Source organism: Rhinolophus sinicus, linkage group LG06, assembly GCF_036562045.2.
Source record: "Rhinolophus sinicus isolate RSC01 linkage group LG06, ASM3656204v1, whole genome shotgun sequence".
In the NCBI taxonomy this organism is placed as follows: Eukaryota; Metazoa; Chordata; class Mammalia; order Chiroptera; family Rhinolophidae; genus Rhinolophus; species Rhinolophus sinicus.
Genome location: NC_133756.1, coordinates 101,670,750 through 101,690,550, shown reverse-complemented (window position 1 = coordinate 101,690,550; position 19,801 = coordinate 101,670,750). Strand labels below are relative to the sequence as shown.

Below are 19,801 nucleotides of genomic sequence, written 5' to 3'. Positions count from 1 at the left end.
ATGTTTCTGGAGGAGCAGATCAATTAGTGGTTAGAGATCACCGTATTCCCATGATTGGTACGTAGATGAATGGATAAAGAATCCTTCACACGAGTCATCAGGAATCATTGATAATATCGACAATCACCAAAGAGGTGTTGTTTTCTGGAGCAGCCCCAAATATTCCACATGTGTTCACAACACAACCCCACATAACTACAGACAAATGGAGTGAGCACAATTTTGACCAAGATGGGAAACACTGAAGAGTCTAAAGCTGGGACGCAATTTTTAGTTTCTTTTTTCATTCACAGATTCAACCCCTTCATCAATACTATCCTCTAAGTAAGTAGTTAGAACGGTTGTTGTGTCCAAGGAGATATGCTATCTGGTGTTCATCTAGTTTTCTTCCTATAATGCTGCGGCTTTGTATTCAGGCCCATATGACAACATTGCATTGCGTGAGTGCAGAGAAGCCATGATTTCGTCATTTATCAAATAAGACACTGTAAGCACAGGGCTTCCTGGGATTCATTTCTTTTGTTGCTTGTGTCTGAATCTTGGAACCACAACCAAGGTGCAGACAGGCAGTACTGTACAGTGGTTAAAAACACAGGCCTTGGGAGCTGGCTAAACTAAGCCCATATTCCAATTCATCACTGAGTGTGATGTGACCATGGCCCTTTACTTACCTGAGTTTCAATTTCCTTATTCAGAAAATGGGGAACAATGGCACTTAACTAATAGGAAGAAATGAAGAATGCATGTAGAAGTTTAGCACAGTGCTGGTTAGAATTAAGAACTCAATAAACCATACTTCGTATAAGAAGTATGGCTTACTAGATTCTCAAAGGGAGGACTTCTCTAAATAGCAACAGTAACAACAAAATGTGAACGTACTTCATTCACTAACTCAGTCCTTAGACTGTATGATAGATATCAACTTTAGAAGCCATGACTTAGGCACCATACAGTCACACCAATACATTAAAAAGAAACCTAAAACATTCATCATTGATCTTGAGATCTTTGTTGATTTGCCTCTAAAGTGAGAAACTACATCGATCTATCAACGTGTGGCTTTCCCAGTGCAACTGACCTACTTAAATTATTTAATGTTTGCTCAGGATAACTGTAACATACCTGAGGCAGAAGGATACTTCCTGAATAGAAAACTCTATCGCTTCTCTTTGCCCCCCTTTTCACTTACTACCACTCCACCATCCTTCTAAAGATTTCTAGGTAACCTAATTAAGAAAATGAAATTAACATAACTGAGCACTATTACATGCCATGTATTTTAAATATGGGTAGTTGGTTTTCCTTAGTCTTTACAACAACCCCACGAGATTTGTATTATTTTATAGATAAGGAAACAAGGTTCAGAGAGGCTAAGTAATTTGCCTACTATCACATAGCTAGTCAGTGGTAGACCTGAGCTTTAAATCAAAGTCTGCGAAGTTCTAAAGCCTGTGTCATTTCCACTACCGTGTTTCCCCGAAAATAAGACCTACCCCAAAAATAAGCCCCAGTTAAGATCGTCAGCTAGACGGACTCATTTAGTACGTTATGACGACGTTCCAGAAAAAGATGACATGACTGTATTTGAATAAATGTAGATTGTTGCACATGAAAAAGTAAGACATCCCCCTGAAAATACGCCCTACAGCATCTTTTGGAGCAAAAATTAATGTAAGGCCCAGTCTTATTTTCAGGGAAACACGATATATGGACTTCCACTATATCCACAATTGGCTTGTTTAGGGTTAGGGTTCACCCAGCACAAAGGGGCAGGGAACATGAGCAGAGAGACATCCTGGAGCTCTGGTAAGATGATGAGGAATCTGGGAATGGCCAGGAAGCAGCACAGAGCCTAATGTGAGTGATATGTTTCTTGTCATGTAGCTCCTTAATACCTGTTTTATTAATCCCTTACCTATAGTTTTACCCACACACAGGTAGTATGCAGTTATGGTGGATGTGCCATGTTGGTAAAACCAGTTTTTCCCTTTTACCATTGCTAACTGGTAATCAGAGAAAGCAACCTGACCCAAGTTGGGCCGATCAGTTCTTTCCATGGGAATTCTGGAATTGGAGAAAAGGAAACCAGGCTCTCTTTGGGTGGCTGCACAGTGATTTACAAAACATGTGAGCTGTTGTTCTATTATGTCAAGCAGAGCCATAGAGAAAAGAAGTCTGTAGAAAGAGAGAAGAATGAAGCGTAGAGGAGAGACACCAGTTTTGATAACATTTGAGGGTCTGATTCAATCCCAGGCCAGCTCTGCATCTTTCCTTGTCTTCTTTGATACACTGTGGAAGCTTTATAATAAACTCCCCCTTTTGCTTAAGCTAACATGAGTTGAGCTTCTGTTATTTTCAACCAATATTCCCAACTAAGTCCCTGAATGAGACTTCACATTCAGTGATGAGCGATTTGTAGCAAGGGGCAGAGCATACTTTGTATCTGGGTGTAAAGCTTCCCTGTTCCCCTTCTCTGCTGTCTCTGCATGTTTCCAGACTCCTAATCTTGTCTACTCATGCAGGTAAGCAACCTCATCACAGAACACTGTCAGCCATCACCACATTCAGCAGAAACTCGAAGGTGCCACTGTCTGTCCTCATGGGGTCAGAAAGAGCACAGACCAAAGAGGTTCAGCCATGTTACCTCAGGAGTGGCCACACTGATTTATTCCAGTATAAGTTACATTTTGAAGGTTCTTTCACAACTAATAAAGACCCAACAAAGGAATACATTCTTTTTCCAGGTTTGGGTTATCACCTTTGATTTATTTTCCACTGCTTTGAAAAAAACCTGTTCTGCCAGATTCTCCCATTGCTCTGGCCACTCCCTGGGTAGTACAGTGTATACTCTGGGAAGCAGCCCTAGCACTTTTTTGAAGCCACCAGGGTTATAGAGGCAGTAAGAGAATTAGCAATGGTTGTAGTAATAGCAACCATAATAATTATAATACTAAACAACAACAAAGCCATTTATTGAGGGCTTGAGTGCTAGGCATTGAGGTAAGCTATTGATATAAATAATCTCATTTGATTCTCCCAACCACTCTAAGGATCTTCCCAACAATTCTATGAGGCTGATACTATAGTCATGTGTCTCTTAACGACGGGGATACATTCTGAGAAATGTGTTGTTAGGTTAGGTGATTTCATTGTTGTGCGAACATTACAAACTGGTGTGCACTTACACAAACCTAGATGGTGCAGACTGCTACATACCTGCGCTGTACGGTACAGCCTTTGCTCCTAGGCTACAAGCTTTACACCATGTGACCATACTGAATACTGTAGGCAACTGTGACACAATTGTAAGTGTTTGTGTATTTAACGTGTCTAAACATAGAAAAGGTACAGTAAAACTATGACATAACAGATTAAGTATGTGGAGAGGTAGGGGGAGGGCTGAGGAGGGAGACACCATTCGAGGGAGGGTGAGAATACATCAGAGGAAGGGAAGGAGGAAGGGAGGGAGGAAAGGAAGAGAAGGGGAGAGAAAGGGAGAGCAGAGATCGAAAGACAACCAGAGAAATAATAAAAAGGAGGGGGGAGGAGAGGGATCGAAGGAGGAAGAAGAGGGAGAGAGGATGAGAGAAAGGAACTGAACTGGGAGGGAAGACAGCAGGCCGCTGGGCTCCCCTCCTCCCCAGCCAACTCCTCTCCCTCCCTCACCAACCCTGGCCCCCGCAGTGAACAGGTGCGTGGCGGCTGGACAGCACACGGAGCCTCCTCACCCGCTTCAACTACCCAGAGCTAACAGTAAATTCAACATCGTCATTGGTCCCAGCCTTTCCTTTCAATACAGCAAACTTTTTGTTTATAATCCATTATAATCTTATGGGACCACCATCATATGTGCGGTTAGGGTTTCTGGGTGGGAATTCCTGCCCGTTGTCAGGAATTTTTTTCCCTTTCCCTTTCCCGAATCCCGAGATGTAAACTGTTTTCTGTTCTCCATGATGAATTGTTTCCACAAAGTGATGGCCAATACTACCAACCACCTGGGTTCAAGGAGCCAATTTTCCCGATTTCCCAACCAACTTTTCTTGGGATTCGGGAACAGGAAAGCGAAAAAAATTTACGAGGAGAACAGGTGGAAATTCCCACCCAGAAACCCTACGTGTGGTCCATCGTTCACCAAAACGTGGCTATGTGCGGCAGGCACATGACTATGTTTCTTGACCACCCTCCCCTTTTTACAGATGAGAAAACTGAGGTTTGGAGATTGAGTAGCATTTCAAACAGTAAACAATAAAGCCAGAAGTCAAACCAAGCATTCCAACGGCAGAGTCTGTGCTGTGTAGTAAATGCTACCCTAGGCTGACACAGATAGATGGTACCCGCAACCAGGAATTGAGGAAGCCTGGAATCTAGTCCTGATTCTGGCATTAACTTAATTTGCGATATGAGGCAAATTATCCCAGTTCTATGCCATAGCTCCTTGCTTTAGAAGCAGCATTATCTTTGAGAACACTTTCTTGACTGAAACCAGAAAATAACAGACTTTGAGGGCATGGGAATTTTTTTAGGTATGTGTATGGTGTGGTGTAAGGTCACCTCTAAGGATAGCTTGATGGATGACTTAAGATGAGAAGCAGAAGTCCTCCTTAATAATGCTGTGGGAGACAACCCATGGATAAAAGGATTCCATGAGGATTCCATGGGCATGATTCTTTACCAAGAGAATTTTGGGGACATTCTGTGTCCTGTGTGGCAGATATTTCTAATCCAAGTCATGTCACTAAGGCCCGTTGAATGCACAGATGCAGTCGGCACCACTACTGGCATAATACAATCTAAATGATTCTCAAAGTTCAATCTTTCCTTTGAAGTATTTCCTTTGCTAAACTAAAATCTCACTGTCAGACACGTGGCTTTAAATTGTGGTATGGAGTCGCCTAGAGTTCCGTGACAAAATGCAAAAATTCTAGCAGGAGCAGTGGAAGAACAGTTAGTCATTAATAACTCAGTGAGAAATAGTTTATCAGAAAATTCAGTGCCGCCTTTCCAGGCCAAGAATAGCCCCAGGGGAATGAGACTCGATCAGGGGAATGACGACAAATGAAGACGCAGATTTAAATTGAGAAGAATGGAGGCAGGTCTAGAGCTACTGGGAGCTCCCCAATGCAGATATTTTGGGTGGCTGAGAAAGAAGGAATGGAGGAAAGAAGACACATAAGGGCAGTGTGCATCCTAAGGACCAGAGGGAACAGCAACGTCACAATACAGTAAATAACACGCTAAGGGAAGAGGGAAAAACTGGGCAGATGTCTCTCACCCAGGGATGACTTATCCATTAGGCATGGTCAGCATACTGCCCGGGGCCCACAGATATTTTTCTTTATTTTAAAACACAAGAAAAAAACAATGTTTAGGTTGAAGAAATGTTTTGGATGTAATGGCAATATATGTATCTTTATGCCAACCCAGTCATAAAATATAATTTTAAAATTTTGTAAGGAAGAAGGGGCCCTCAAAAACAAAAGTTCCCAAGGCTCACAAAAGGCTCTCACTTAATAACTACCGTGTACAGAAAGCTTATTTTAAGACAGGCACTCTTAAAATAAAGACTTGTGTAGAGTCTTGATTAATCTCACAACTCTGTGAACACATATTCTGATCCTCCTTTTATAAGTGAAAAAATGGTGGCTGCTGACATTAAGATTACACAGTGAATGATATGGGGGCAGGATGCCAACCCAGGTCTGTTTGGTTCCAAAGTCCTCATTCTTAATCACTAACTCACTGCTTGCTTTCCTTCGGGTCTTTAATTTGCTACATGCCGACACTGTTCTGGATACAGCGGACACAGACAGCCAAGACAAAAGGATAACAGAATGAAGACGTATCATATGTACAGGGCAAGGGTGAGGGCATTCAGGACTCACAGGGATGCATGGCAGGGGGAGAATAGTGATATCATTGGTCAGAGGTTGATGGTAAAAGCTCAGGACATCACCCTAAGAAAGGGAAGGGACAAAGGGTCACATGGTCAGTCAAAAAGATTTATTGAGCACCCAGAGAGAGTTCTGAACCATACCCTATCAAATCATCCCTGGCATGAGGGAAAATATGCAGATGGTTAAGCTGGTGGCAGGAAGTAAAGGTTTCAAATGAGCACTGCATTTCAATGTTTACACTTTTTCCACTAGCTAGGTGGACGGAGAAGCATTTTTGGTTTGGTACCATAAATCTGCTCCCCCAAATTATGATGTTTAATTTGTGTGAGATTAGGCATATAATATCACCCTTTCACTAGCCATCCAAAGAAAGGGCTTCTTTGGGGAAAGATTGCAACATAGCAAGTCTGGTCTGGTTTGCATACTACACAGGAATCACTGTACTTTCTTTCGCTGAGATCCAGCAGACTATTTCTTTTCACTTTCGTCCTTGTTCTGATTCTTCTATTTGAACACCTCGATGCTATTTGAGGCCTGCGGTCTCTGTTGGGGGAAGGCGTAGGCCTGCTCGGGGCCGGGTCCAGACACAGTGGCCTGCCTGCGTGCCCCACGGGCTGGGAATGGAGGTGCCCAGATGCCTATAGACAAGGAAAATCCAGCACACAGTGGAATCTGGGCCGGGGTGCCTCGATAAACTCTCTTTTTGAAACAGCTGTGCTTTATTCTTCCAAAGGACTCGAAACATAAACTTCCTGGAGAGATTTTAAAACGCCATTATTGCACAATCCTCTGGTTTCTGTTTCATCCCCTGCCCCCTATTCCTTTCCACAAAATAAATGCATTCTTTGTCTCCTGCGCTGCCCTAGAAACAAGGAATATGCCACACAAAGGTAACAATTCAGTCCATAGGTCACATTTTTTTTTTCTGTCTTTCTCAACGAGGAGGCATAAACACAAGAAACAAAATGACCACTGCCTAGCCACTCAAGGGATTAGCTTCATCCTAGTATCTGTAAGTTTTCCTCAGGCCACTTTACTCATGGCTGTTTAGAGATAGGACTGGGGATAGATAACATTAGAAAGAGACCAAACCCCCAAATAATTCATGACTCTTAATTGGATTCTTGACGTAAAAATGTATGGGAACCTGGAACTGTAAATTCTAGCTAATCGCAGTACTTGAAGGTGAGAGCAATTCCTTCCTGGATCTCCTGCCCCCAAAGAAACAAGATGGGGCTTTAAGGCTTTTGCTGAAGATGTCAAAAATTCCGACTTCTTATTTGGCCTTTGTTTCACATCCCTATAGTCATTAAGTTTGCCCAACTAGATTTTAAGCTCTTTGAGGGTGGGCACTGTGTCTTACACTTGACTGAGTTCCTTTCAGTACCTACCACAGTGATGGGCATATTACAGGCGTTCAGATAGTTTGTTGTTTGATCTCAGTACTTGGGAAGTTGGATCCTTCTAACTATCGAGCAGTAAAACAATGGTAAGAAGGGTGGCTGTGGCCGTGGGGAATGTTTTCATATTTAATTCATCAGCATTTTAATGGCTACACTAGAGTTTTGCTTGAGTGATCATTTTCTTCTGAATCCTGAAGTCAGAGGAATGTGAAGCCCTGAGAACTGGAACCACAAGAAAAGCTTGTCGTCATCCATGTGAACCAAAAGTGGAAGGGGCGCATGAAGCTTTGTGTTGGACTCAAGACAGTGTGCAGCCTCCGGACGGGATTCCAAAGGTGGGTTGCAATTCAAAGGCCCATCTTGAATCCATGCCCTATGTGGGTGCAAAGCACTAGAGCTGAAGGGGAGGCAGGCCACATTTCCTGTACTATTAGCAGTACCGTAGACTTACGTTCCTTCAAGAATGTGTGTGAGTTTTCATTGTTTTGTTTCATTTTTGGTGGACGGCATGTTAGATCTACCTGGAAACTCTGTTCCACAAGATTTGGACTCTGAGAAATATGACTACTTTAGTCAACAAAATAGCTATTCTTTATGATAAAGAATAAAGTTTAACATAGATAAACTTTTATGGGGAAGCAAGAGCACTACAAATTAAGGATCTTTATAGGAAAAAAACACATCAACAAACTGTCCTTCTAAAGACACTAAATGCCAAGATCTCCCATGTTCAAACTTTCTTTAAAGCCTCCCCACTCCCTTATGTTCGATGGCTGGCTTATAGAAGAGTAACTCGAAGAATTGAAATTTGCCTCAGAAACACACTCATCAATTCAGCGCAGAGAAAGAGTGTTTCGTTACTGCATTTCTCAGTTTGGACACTTCCATCGCTTCCCCTTGGACAATGTTCCAAGTTTATCATCAACTAACAAAACATTCATTGAGGTAGAAGGGAAGAGAACCACCGCAACAGTGCCTCAGAGAGGTAGGTATCCTATTTTATCCAAGTAGGCTGTGGGGAGGCTGAGGGATCTCGAAAGAGCACGGAATTCAACTAATAAACCTGAGATCTAAATGCTGCTTTCCTCCTATTTATTGTATAAGCTTGGACTAGTCACTTGCTTCGCATGCACGATGGTGGGGATTAGCATCCATGTATGGAAAACACCAGCAGCGCTCCATTACTGGTAGTTCTTTTTTAGTAGGAGAGGCAGAATTTCAACCTAAGCCTGTGTGGCACTCGCCTCCCCCACCCCTCCGCCATCCCTGCCTGTCATCCTGACCGTGATGTGGCAGGCATGTGCTAGGCTAAGGCAAAATGAAGATAAAATGGGCTTTTCCTCATCTGTAAAATGGAATTTGTTTACTCGTTCATTCAACAAATATTTATCTAGCACCACGTGTATATTCCACGAGACCATCTATGTCACAGGTTTGTTGTGAGGACCAAGTGGTTAAAGCACATAAAGAGCCTGGAACATTGGTCTTAAAACACAGTTAGTTCTCAATAAATGCTAGAACTAGTAAAAGCAAACAAAAAGGAATTTACCAGTAGGCCTGGAAACAAAGCAGAAAGTAACAATACAATGCAACGGTTGCTCTGTGGAAGAGCGCGTAGGATTACAGTTGTAGAGAGAAAACTCTGCCTGAGAAAGATAGGAAGGGCGTCCTTCTCCCTTCCAACCAAATGCCCCCCAAATATACACATGAATGTGATGTTTTATGATACTCTGACATACTGCTAGTGACAGTGTAACAAAGCTTGTTGTACAGCACAGGGGATTGTTTAAATTAAATTAAAACATTCAAAGTGGAATTATTTTCCCATGTTGTCTACTCCCTTAAACAATGTCATTCTAGATCTACTCAGTGATAACCATCATGATTACCCTGACAACGTTCACCTTAGTCATCCTCACTAGTCTCTACAATTGTCATAATGCAAGGGCTTGCCAGGGCCATCTTTCAGAGATGGACCCTCTGTGTTTAACAGAAAAATGAACAGAATATTCCATAAAAGCCTGAAAAACCCAGTTACTTTGTGCCTGAAATACTTTAATCATGACTCATTTTTGACCAAAATATATCGAAGCAAATCCAAAGTAAATGCTATGTCTAAAATGTTGGCAACTCTCTTGAAATCTCTAAACGTCCTCCTCAGCAGAACGTACCACGTATTAAGTTTCATTAATCAAGTGGCTTCTCTCTTCCCTTTCGTTGGAGGGCTCAGTTTGGAAGCTTCCATTCTAAGGGGCCTAGCTCAAGGTCCACATCCTCTGTGAGGCCCTCCCCTCCTACTTTCCCTCATATTCTTTCTTCCTGCTTTAATGATTTTAGCACTCTCTGACCTATATTGTTTTTGGTAATCGACTCAGGTCTGCAAGTTCTTCACTTCAGTATGATTCCAAGAAATCAGAAGAGAGTACCTTGTGCATTTCATCTAATCCCACAAGCTCAGTCCAGACCTAGCCCAGGGAGACACTCACTGACTAGCTGATGATTTGTCTTATTGGGCAGGCAATGGTCTGGGAACACTAGATAAGTCAGTTTATAGAGCATCTGTGGTTCTCTGCCATTGGCCATGAACTGTACCCCCTTTATAAAACACAGGGCTGATTCTTTGCAACTCGTTGTAGAGTTGCTTGGTGTGGGGCCGAGCTCAGAGGTATTGGAGAGGCAGGGAAGTCATGGATGTTCTGAGAGATTGGTATTCTTTTCTTATGCTGGTAGGAATTGGACTCATCCCAAATTGTTGGCCAATTTGAAATCAGGAAAACCTAGATGGCAGAGAGAGTGCCCTAATATCATTCCAGGGTTGTCTATTTTGGGGTTTGAATGCAGGTACTAAAGAGCCCCCACCTTTTTGTAAAATAATATAAAACACAACCACCCCTAATTCCATGGCAGCATTTCCCCTTCATTTTCAGTGGCCTGTTTGACTTAAGCAGGCATTAAAGATCCTTATCCCTCTCAAACTCTTTCTCTCATATCACAGTCTTCATTCTTCTTTGGGCCCCCTCTGCTTTAAGCACAGTGAGCTACCAAGAGTCTTGTACTACATTCTGCAAATTGGACCCTAGATTTTGCCTCCCCCCACCCACCCCAATGTGTTTTCCACATAGCAACAAAAGGGATCGCCTTCTCACACCCAAGCTCCAGTTGAACAGAGGTTTGTACCACGTGGGTCCACTTATATGTGGATTTTTTTCAAAAAATATATTGGAAAACTTTTTTGGAGATTTCCTTACTACTGGGAAACAATAATATTGATTATATTAAGTGACCATAAAGCAATCATATTGCTGCTTCTTTGTTATCAGTGCATGAATCATTATAACTGTAAATACATATGAATTTCTTTTCACATTGTCTTTTTACTTCTTATGTCTAGTGGTAGTAATACGTTCCGTGTTTCCTAGAAAATAAGACCTAGCCGGACAATCAGCTCTAATGCGTCTTTTGGAGCAAACATTAATATAAGACCTGGTCTTATTTTACTATAAGACCCGGTCTTATTAAACATAATATAATATAAGACTGTGCCTTATATTAATGTTTGCTCCAAAAGGCACATTAGATCTGATTGTCTGGCTAGGTCTTATTTGGGGGGAAACATGGTACACCATCTACAGTGTTTTGTGTCTTAAAAGATAACATTGATGTAAGTACTGACAGATGATTCACCTTGTAAAAAGACAGTGTAAACTTATAGTACTCATACAGCACGGTATTGTAAATGTACTTCCTTTTCTTTGTGATTTTAATAACATTGTCTTTTTTCTAGCTCACTTTATTGCAAGAATACAGTATATAATACATATAACACAAAATTTGTTAATTGACTATGTTATCAGTAAGGCTTCAGTCAACAGCAGGCTTTTAGTAGTTAAGGTTTTGGGGAGTCAAAAGTTATACTCAGATTTTTGACTGCATAAGTGGTTGGCACCAAAAACCCCTGAGTTGTTCAAGGGTCAACTTTTTTTCAAGGGTATTTTTTTTTTTTTAATTCCCAAAACACAAAATGTGATTTCAGCTTCAGATCTTTAGCATATACTGTTCCCTCTAATTGGAATACTCTCCTCCTCCCCTAACTCTTCCCACTCTTATCATGCCAGCTCCTTCTTTTCTTTTAAATCTCACCTTAATGTGACCTTACCAGATATTTCCCATGACCACCTACCGAAAACATGTTCTCGTTTTCCATCACAACTGCTTTATTGTTTCCTTTACAGTACTTATTATAATTCCAAATATTTTTACTAATTTGCTTCTAAATTTTAAATGTCTCCATGTTATAAAATAATGAATAGAGAGGGAGGCTTGAGCTGTGTCTGTCTTGTTGGCCACTATCTCATCCTTAGTGCAACCCAAACAAACATGAGGTGAAAAAGATTGTTTAGAGCAAGTAAAAATGTCTAGAAGGAAACATTTTAAGATGCTGAAATACTTTCTGGTGGTGGGATGATGAAAAAATTTTTTCCCAACTTTGCTCATATGTCTGTGGTTTCTAATTTTCCTATATAGAACATATGTTATCTATATATTAATTATTAATACAATTGACGTGAAGATGTTATTCCATACGTCTTCCCTTCTCTGAGAATCTGACTCTCTACCTTCTAGTAGAGGAGTTCTGATTATGGGACATCCCATTTTCAAATCCCAGCAGACTGTATCAAGGTGGACATTTGACTCCAGCAGAACCAATTAAATGCTTTCCTAGTAATCAGGAATTGAAACGTGACCTTCTCAGCAGTCTCTGCACACATAAAATGAGAGATAAGTAGGGCTGCCTGTATTGTGGTCATTCTCAGCCACGTACAATGAGAAACAGAAAACACGTCTACAGAGATAGGAGAATGAAACCGATGGACAAGGAAAAGCCAGAATGAGGCACTACCGAGAGAGAGAGAGAGAGAGAGAGAGAGAGAGAGAGAGAGAGAGAGAGAAAGGAGGGAGGGAGGGGCGGAAGGAAAGAAGGAGAGAGAACAGAGAGAAAGAGACAGGGGGAAGGGAAGAGGGAGGAGAGGGGGAGGGAGAAGACAAGAGATTCCCGAAGCTTTCCAATTCCTGGTTCGAGTACTTTGAGAGATTCAATTATATTTCCTGTAATTGAGACACTCAGTAACCTTGCAATGAATCTCTTCTCCCGCACTGCCTCGCACTTTGTTTTTTTGCTTGTGATACTTGAAGAGGGCTTCTGTTACTTTTGACAAACAATTCCCCACTAAAACAAAGATGTAATAAAGCCAATAATTACATCAAATTAAAGATTTCATAAGGTAAATGCACATTTTTCTTGATTGATTAAAACTGAAAAGCTGAGCAGAGGCTAAATGCACGCATTTATTTTGGTTTCTCTTTCAACCTTCCAGGTGTGGTCATTACCCAGCTCTTCCACAGCCTTTATGAAAGAAGAGCATTATGAATTAAGAATGAAGGCTGCCGCTCCAGACAGCAGCATTCTAACAGGGCTTCCATTGTCCTCACATATCTCTACATGGCATACCCAGGGGAGGTCCAGAGATTGCATCTCCATCAATTCTCCCCTCAATGGACAAGAACACTCTGAAAATAAAACCACCATCTGAGTCATGTTTAGACAACCCAGGTCTGCAACGTGTTAACTGGTTTGGATGCAATCACCTGGAGACAGAGGCGGGATGAGCAGACCTTTTAAGAGGTCCCTGCAATTTCAGGCTCATCTTTAACTCCATTACAAAGGAATGTTAAGCAGCATTTAGACGGTAGTTTGGCAAAATACCTGAAAGCACCAAACAGCTCCTTTGATGTTCTTGGCATTGATGTCATCATTCTTTTGAAACTTTTGAAGAAATATTTTTCTTATGGCAACTGTATCTAGGTTCCATGTAGAGTGTTGATGTGTGTTTTCTCTGGTTTAACGTTAGACTGAGTAACTACGAACCATATAGACAGACACTCTTTTAGGAGGTCCCTCAGTTTTCACTCTGAGTCTATGTTTATTTTCACATCAAAGACACATCTAAGGGGAAATTGCTTAACTAGCTCTATGAAACTTGAAGAGGTTTACAGAGATATTTGGTTATAATTGAAAAAAACAAAACCAAAACCTACACTCCAGGCAATTTGAGCCTTTCATGCCTGGAAATGAGAATTTATAATGGCAGGTACAAAAGTTCCTTTGCTTTCCATGAAGGTCTCAAGGCAGATGTTTTTTTAAAGCAGGCATTAAAATCCCACTATTTGCCATACATTTATGAGAAATGATTCTTGATGATTTAAATAACATTGAATGAGGGACAATAAAGCCTTTATTTATATTGTTTGCAATTTAACTGCTCTTTGAAGCAATGTCCTATAGCGATACAATGCCCTCACTTTGATCTAACTTGCTCAGCCCAGTAATTATATGACTGAGATGAATTCTCCACCTGACAGATTCCAATTCTTCATGTGTGGTCATCTTCTTTGAAGAGGGAAAAAAATAAACCTACCTATATTGGGAAATAAAACTTTAAACATGTCAAAATTGTGAATCAAGGGTAATTCTCTGTGTCAAAGCAGTAGGCTGGGCAGAAGGCCTTTTCCCATTTGATGAGAACCACTGTTTCCTGGTACGTGTTTACATTACTCTTGAAACTTATCTTTAAAGAGGAATATGGTACAGTTTCTTTCTGTGAATTTGTTTCATGATAAATTGACATGCGTCATCTTAAAAAAAACAAAAAAAAAGAGCAGAATGTACTAACCTGGGCCTTGAGCTAACTGCTAACTGACTGCTCCCTGGTGAGAAAGAACTGTTCACCCTGACAGGAATGGTCATGGGATCATCAGACAAGTAAAAGAGCTCATTTTGCGCCATTCCACAAAGAAAACTGTTTACTGTGTTGCTTTTGCTGCTTGGAATATTAAAAGTACAGTCTTAGGAAGCCCCTAATCCTAAAAAACATTGCTGCTGTTTATTTCATTTGCCTTTTAGACACAACTCAGGACAGATTTGAACTGAGAAAGCTCACCAAGTAGAACTCTGTAAATTGCTTTGAATCCAGGATGTCAGCAGAATTGATACCACAGTACCTTTAGCCTCCTAACCCCACGACATTACATTTCGTCACTGTACCTGGCTCACAGTTAATATCTTGTACCCAGTGGTTACGTTACTAGAATTAAATACTTCTTTAACTCTGCATGTGTTATTTCTCCATAGGTGCCATTCCAATTTCAAAGGGTCTCGTCTACCAGTGTATTTTCTTCACTCTCCTCAAATCCCACCTCAAAACTCACTCCTTCTCAGAGCCCAATTGTGATCACTGCTGTTATTTTGTATACCAGTAAGCCCCTCTGTCCACAGTTTGCTTTCTTTGTAATTTAAATGCTTTGTCTATAACTGTTAGTATACCCTTTTCAGTCCCCTCAGCAAGACTATAAATACCATTTTGTCTTCTAATGTCTTTTCAGGTAATACATTGTAGTGGTCATGAACCTGAGGCTTCGCATCAGAGACTTGAACTTAAGTCCTGGCTCTGTCCCCTGCAAGATAGGAGGCTCTGGGAAGTTTTCTTAACGTCTCTGAGCCTGTTTCCTTCTCTGTGAAATGGAGACAATAGTTCCAACTCAGCAGCTGTAGAGAGTCTCCAATGACACAATGTCTACGAATCTGCACTCAACATGCAGCAAATAATAGTAACTGAACAAATATCGGCTGTTTTTAAATGTAGACTTCTGGGTCCTCTTACAAGACTTAGATGAGTATTTAGCACATGGCAGAAAAAGGAGGAGCAAACAGCATTCACTGAGTGACTACTCAATGGAAGGCACTTCCGATATGTATCTCATTGAATCTGAGCTTCTCTACTTACTAGTAGTATGACCATGGGCTGGTTTCCTAACTTCTATACTGTGATTTTTTTCATCTGTAAAATGTATCTAATAATTATCCACCACAAAGTTGATGCAAAGATTAAACAAATACATGTGGAGTGCTTCAAACAGTCCCTGACATATAGAAAGTGACCAACATTATTATTGTTATAATTATTGTTGTTGTTATTATTATTATTTAATCCTTACAAGAGCCTCGAGAGTGAATATAAGGAAGCTCATTTTGTAGATGAGAGAAATGAGGCTACAAAAGTTGAAGCAATTTGACCAAGGTTGCCCAACTAGTAATTGAACCAAATCAGCCTGACTGAAAATCTATGCTCTTTATGACATGTATTCACTGGAGGAATCTTCCATTTCATGCTAGGGATTATTCCAGGGAAGCACTATAGTGACAACAGATGCTGAGGGGCATCACAGGCAAGGCTGAGTGTAAAGCAGGTCTGGGAGGAAGAGGTGAGAGGTGAGGCTCAGTAGGATGCAGGAGAAGGCCTGTCGGCTTAGACACCATGCAGAGGACTACGGGCTCAATTATGAAGACGGTGGGTAGGCATCAAAGGATTTTAAGCAGGAGAGTGACCACGATCTGCAATGTATTTTAGAAAAAAATACTCTGACAATCAAATATTTGCTGGTGGATTAGAAACAGGGTATCTTAAGCAGGAAGAGCAGAGAGAATATTTTGGCACTCAGTAAAAGACAGTGAGAACTGGACTTGAGCTAAGGTAGTGGCAGTGGGAATGGAGATGATGGGAAAGAATTAGGAACCAGAAAACAAGTGAACTTTATGACCAATTGCACGCGAGAAATGTGAGAGATTGAAAGAGAGAAAGGAATTAGGACCAAATCCAGATTTATGGATTAGTGACTGAGTAGATGATGGAATCATTAGCTAAGTAAAAAAATGTAGGGAGAGAAGCATGTTCCATGATGGCAAATAATGGATTCAAATTTGGATATATTGAATGTGAGATGTTGTGGGGCATGTAGGTGGAGATGGTCCCTTGCTAGCTACATATTCAGGCTCACAGATCAGGAGAGAACATTTGGCTGACTATATGGGTTGGGTAGAACTGCACATAAGCATTTATTGAAGGAATGAATGTGGTGGTGAGTGTCCAAATGAGAGTGAGGAGTGAGAAGAGAAAAGGGGGATGGGAATGGAACTTTAGGGGACATCAAAATTTAAGGAGAGAGGTGGAGAGGCATAAAGTGGAGGAGATAAAAAGATAAAGGAAGGATGAGAGCTTCTGAGAGGGAGTGAGCAATCTCATCAAGTGATGCAACCTCATCAAGAGATCACCTGGAATATCTATTGCATCTAGCATTTGATGGCCATTGGGGAAGGATGGCAAATTGCAATGTGTTGAGGATAGAAAGGGAGGTCCCAAAAGGAAAACAAGGTGGGTAAGATTCTTTTTCCTAAAAGCTAAAGAGAAATAGGATAGCAGCTAGAGGAACGTACAGGGTAGAAGCCTGCCTTTTCATTTTTTATATCCTTCCCAGCAGCTCGTACAGTACTTTGTATTTTGTAGGTACACAGTTAAACATTTTTGAGTGAATGATTCTGTCTTCTTGTCTAATTCTTTCACTTTTTCTCACTCACTTTCTTCCATATTTTCTCCTCTTCTACATCCCAGTAAGAAATGCAGTGAGGCTGTAGTTCCTTCTTCAAATGCTAGATGGAAGGCATAGAGTTTTCCTGTTTCTTCTGGAGTAATTAAGTAGATTGTATGTAATAGGAACCTCAGTGTGCTTTTGAAGTCAGCCAAGATATGAGGGAAGCCAGACCACAAGAAACATAAGTATAATTGAGGAAGCAGAGGTGTTACATGCAAGTATTCTTTTGGTTTGGTTTCATGTCCAAATAAATAAGGGTAAATGGAAAAATCCTGTTTGGGGAACAAAAAAAATTACCCAAAGAAAGACTTTAAAAGCGATAGATGGCATTGGGTAGCTCCAATGAAAAATTCAGTAGCGTAGATTTTCAGGAAATCTAAAGATACTAAAAGCCTATTTACAATGGTATCCTACTTGATCTTGATAACCAAAGCTAGTTCAAAGCATCAGGATTGGGTCTAATCACTTGTTAAATTAAGGTCACATATGGGAATTGCTTTTGACCGGACGGTTTCATGTCACTGAATGAGAAGGATCTAATGAAGTTTGATCTTTGGATGCCTATCATCATGTATTATCAAGCCTGTCATTTTCTCCATCAAAGAAAATGGAGTCAGAAAATAGAGGGAAAGAAGAGGGAGAGAACAATCCGACAACCCTTGATTCATCTATGCATCCATTCAGACCATTCTCCATTATCTGTGTTCACCTAGCAGCCACACATCATTTCATTTCTTGCTTTCGCCTCTCATCGTATTTTTAAACTTTCAATATCATTTAGTAACATTCTTTTTCCCTCCATGATATCTAGTGTCACAGGTGCCTTTTTTCTTTCTCTTGATTACTTTTGGCAGTAGAAAGATTTTTTTTCCCCTCTCCCATTGACCTTTACCTATTCCTAGCAAATTCATGGCTTGATGACAAGAGCTAACACAGTCTTACGCAGATACAACTTATCTTTGCATGCAGTTGGTCTGTGTGCATGTCTGTGAAAGTGTGCTTCTCTTTTATGGTTGGGCTCCTTTTAACTCCACTCATATCTCTCTAATCACAGTTTGGAATTCACCTGAATTTCCCTGCTGTGAGGGCTGAAAAGCTGACATCAAGTTGCTAAGACCACAGCTCTGAAAAGGAAATAGCACATCTTTATTGGTGGGACACATTAAAAGATATGAATGTGAGGTTTTTAAGTAAGATTCTGCCTGCACACGCATAACCTTTAGGTGCTTGATAGTGACACTGTCCCACATGTTCGCCATCTCCTCCATAATTAAAGAAATACTTTGAAAAAGAATAGAACTGTTTGATTTTCAGAAGGAAACATTACACTGGAAATTCAGAGCCCACAGCTTGCTATGCCTAATCCAAAGATTGAAAATTGTTCGTACAAATCCTTTCACGAGGCTGGGAGAGCTTTCAGCATTCTAGCTTCATTCTTCTCTGAGGGAGAAAATTTAATTTCTTATGATTTCTTAGTGTCCATTTGCAAGGTTGGTTTTTTTTTCCACTTAAAAAAAAAGTTGCCATAGCAACTACCACCTATCACAGGGCATTTCCTTGAGTACTGATAAATGCTGCTTGTTAAACAAGCAGATGCCTATGTCACACAGAAGGCCAGAGAGAAACATCAACATATCAGTCAGAAAAGATGAACTAAATGGTGAAAATAAGCAATTATTTGAAATGGAATTGGAAGCATCAATGGATTTTTCCATGGATGGGGCACTCTACACATATCATAGCTATTTCTCTATAACAAAGCCAAGCAAACAATTACATGGTGAACAGATTTGACAGGGTCTTTAATGAGGTGACAAAGACAAAATGGGACTCAGGACATTCCCCAAGAGCCTGAAGCTTTGATTTCTGCTCAGAGCGCAGTGGCCATGTTGAGCAGTATGCAGCATGACTTGCTACAGTGTCCATCTCGACGGAGTAGCCTTGGGCCTGCCACTCTACGTCGCTGGAATGAACATGTGTGCACATCCGCTCCCCTCTCCTGGGGGAAGCTGGACTAAATAGCCTGAGCCATTGGGTATGCTCCTTGACCTCCCTCAAATGTCACTAGGAGTATTTGTGCTGACATCAGTGCAGTCTATGAAGTACTAAGGGGACACAGAGCCTATCCACAGAACCAAAAGAACTGTTCTTACACTCTTCTCTCCCCTCTGTGATTCTACTTCCTAAGCAGGAAGGAAGGCCTCTGATCCACTCTTGCCTCAACTTCACTTCACTCTCCACAGTCACGTGTTTAACATCTATGCATTAGCTATCCCTTCCTCCCATAATACATTTATTGGAAGGGATAACTGGCAATATGTTCCCAAGGCCTGATATACTCATCACTCTTTGTGGAACAAAGAAACATACCTGGCCTAACGGAAAGTGTCCTATGACAAAAACTGTCCAGGAGAAGCCAAGAGAAAAAGTATAAAAGCCACTGGGTCAATTGCTGAGAAAAAATGCTGTGATTTCCCTCTGTGGGTTTGTCAGCGAAGGATCTGCCCTCTGCACTATGGGCCCACTCTGTATTTGAGTCATGGAAAATAAGAGAGCAATAGGCAAGAATGCAGGAATATGTTTGGCCTCATCTTTTATGAACAATCTGAATTCAGTTTGCATTTTGCAGTGCAAAAACAAGCATAGTTTTTCTAGAAGATAAATGAGGAGGAAGAGGAGAAAACTAGAACACAATAGAAAAGTCTTTAAAAGAAAAAAAGATACTTTGTTGTTTTTCTTTCCTTCTTAATGACAAGCAAGGAATACTCACATTTAATCATGCTGTTCAAAAGGAAACATATTGTGCCAAAATTTATATGAGGAGAATTTCACTGCCTTGCATTGTTTTACTTCAGACCCCTAGTTTCTTTGACTCTGTATTTTCAAATTCTTTCTTCAAATATCTATGCCCTTAGGCAGACATATTAACTCATTTTATATTAAGAATCTCATTACATCAAGTAAAAATCGTAAGCCTGATAAAATGATTTACCCCCTCAATTTAACTTTTCTTTTAGTCTC

The 19,801-nt window shown here is 40.8% G+C and overlaps 1 protein-coding gene across 3 annotated transcripts in view; it reads right to left on the bottom strand.

Moving 5' to 3' along the window:
• Window positions 1-19,801, bottom strand: part of MAML2 (mastermind like transcriptional coactivator 2) — a 339,928-nt gene that overhangs the window by 107,610 nt on the left and 212,517 nt on the right. The window lies entirely within an intron of this gene.